Genomic DNA, 2,641 nt, shown 5'->3' on the forward strand with positions numbered 1-2,641 from the left:
AGCTTGTTAATCCATTCCTGGGTTGGTGGGCATTTAGGCTGTTTGCACATTTTGTGGATTGTAAATTGAGTTGCAATAAACAGTCTAGTGTAAGTGTCCTTATGGTAAAAAGATTTTTTTTCCTTCTGAGTACATGCCCAGTAATGGGATTGCAGGATCAAATGGGAGGTCTTGCCTTCCAAAAAGGTTGTATTAGTTTGCAGTCCCACCAGCAGTGTAAAAGTGTTCCCTTTTCTCCATATCCATGCCAGCATCTGCAGTTTTGAGATTTTGTGATGTGGGCCATTCTCGCTGAGGTTAGATGGTATCTCAAGGTGGTTTTGATTTGCATTTCTCTAATAATTAGGGATGATGAGCATTTTTCATATGTTTGCTATCTATTCATCTGTCTTCTTTAGAGAAGGTTCTATTCATGTCTCTTCCCCATTGATATATGGGATTGTTGGCTTTTTTCGTAGATAATTTGAGTCAAGCTATTGTCTGATGCAAAACATGCAAATATCCTTTCCCATTGTGTAGGTTGTCTATTTGCTTTGGTTGTTGTCTCCTTAGCTATACAAAAGCTTTTCAATTTAATTAAATCCCATTTGTTTATTTTTGTTATTGCAATTGCCAGGGCAGTCTTCTTCAGGAAGTCTATCCCCAGGACGATATCTTCCAGTGTTTTTCCTATGCTTTCTTTGAAGATTTTTATTGTTTATTGTTTCATGCCTTAAATTTAAGTCCTTTATCCACCTTGATCAATTTTTGTGAGTGGAGAAAGGTGTGGATCCAGTTTCAGTCTTTTATACGTGGATATCCAGTTCTCCCAGCACCATTTATTGAATAGGGAGTCTTTCCCCCAAGGTATGTTCTTGTTTGATTTATCAAAGATTAGGAGTTGTAAGATGTTAGTTTCATTTCCTGGTTTTCTATTTGATTCCAAACGTCTATGTCTCTATTTTTGTGCCAGTACCACGCTGTCTGGACCACTATGGATTTGCAGTACAGCCTAAAATCTGGTATGCTGATGCCCCTGGCTTTGTTTTTATTACTAAGAACTGCCTTAGCTATATGGGATTTTTTTCTGAGTCCACATAAAACACAGAATCATTTTTTCCAAGCCTTGAAAGTACAATGTTGGTATTTTAATAGGATGGCATTGAATCTGCAGATTGCTTTGTGAAATATAGACATTTTAACAATGCTGATTCTTCCCAGCCATGAGCATGGTATGCTCTTCCATTTGTTAATATCCTCTGCTATTTCCTTTCTTAGGGTTTCATAATTTTCTTTATGGAGGTCCTTCACCTCTTTTGTTAGGTATATTCCTAGGTATTTCATTTTCTTTGAAGCTATGGTAAGGGGAGTTGTGTCCTTAATTAGCCTCTCATCTTGACTGTTATCGCCGTATACGAAGGCTACTGACTTGTAGACATTGATTTTATATCCTGAGACATTACTGTATTCTTTGATGACTTCCAGGAGTCTTGTAGTTGAGTCTTTGGGGTTCTCTAAGTATAAGATCATATCATCAGCAAAGAGGGAGAGTTTGACCTCCTCTGCTCCCATTTGGATGCCCTTTATTTCCTTGTCTTCCCTAATGGTATTGGCTAGAACTTCCAGCACTATGCTGAATAGTAATGGTGATAAAGGACAACCTTGTCTTGTTCCAGTTCTAAGTGGAAAAGCTTTCAGTTTTACTCCATTCAGTAAAATATTAGCTGTGGGTTTGTCATAGATAGTATTGATCAGTTTCAGAAATGTGCCATATATGCCTATACTCTTGAGTGTGCTAATTAGAAAAAGAAGCTGGATTTTATGGAACGCTATTTCTGCATCTATTGAAAGGATCATATGGTTTTTGGTTTTGCTTCTGTTAATACAGTGGATAACATTTATGGACTTGCGTATGTTAAACCAGCCTTGCATCCCTGGTATGTATGAATTTTTGATGATAAGCTGTAATCTATTGGCTAGGACTTTTTTGAGAACTTTTGCATCTATATTCATTAATGAAATTGGTCCGAAATTCTCCTTTTTAGTTGGGTCTTTTCCTGGTTTTGGTATCAGGGTGATATTTGCTTTGTAGAACGTGTTGGGGAAGATTCCTTCCTCCTCAATTTTTTGGAATAATTTCTGCAGTATGGGAATAAGCTCTTCCTTGAAGGTTTGATAGAATTCTGGTGTGAAGCCATCCAGACAAGGGCATTTTTTTGTTGGAAGATTTTTTATTGTTTCTTTAATCTCAGTCCTTGAACTTGGTCTGCTCAGGAGCTCTATTTCTTCCTGGCTAAGTCTAGGGAGAGGGTATAATTCCAAATATTGATCCATTTCCTTCACATTGTCAAATTTCTGGGCATAAAGTTTCTGGTAGTATTTGGAGATGATCTCTTGTATCTCTGTGGCATTAGCTGTTATTTCTACTTTATCTTTTTTTTTTTTAGAGACAGAGTATCACTTTATCGTCCTCAGTAGAGTGCTATGGCATCACAGCTCACAGCAACCTCCAACTCCTGGGCTTAAGTGATTCTCTTGCCTCAGCCTCCTGAGTATCTGGGATTACAGGTGCCTACCACAAGAGTTTGAGGTTACTATAAGCTATGATGCCATGGTACTCTACTCAGGGTGACCAAGTGAGACTCCGTCTCAAAAAAAAAAA

At 37.8% G+C, this 2,641-nt stretch overlaps 1 protein-coding gene across 1 annotated transcript in view; it reads right to left on the minus strand.

Moving 5' to 3' along the window:
• PARP4 (poly(ADP-ribose) polymerase family member 4) overlaps positions 1 to 2,641 on the minus strand; it is a 99,740-nt gene that overhangs the window by 26,421 nt on the left and 70,678 nt on the right. The gene's annotated exons all lie outside the window — the stretch shown is intronic.

This window comes from Otolemur garnettii, unplaced genomic scaffold, assembly GCF_000181295.1.
Source record: "Otolemur garnettii isolate 467f Iridium unplaced genomic scaffold, OtoGar3 scaffold00106, whole genome shotgun sequence".
In the NCBI taxonomy this organism is placed as follows: domain Eukaryota; kingdom Metazoa; phylum Chordata; class Mammalia; order Primates; family Galagidae; genus Otolemur; species Otolemur garnettii.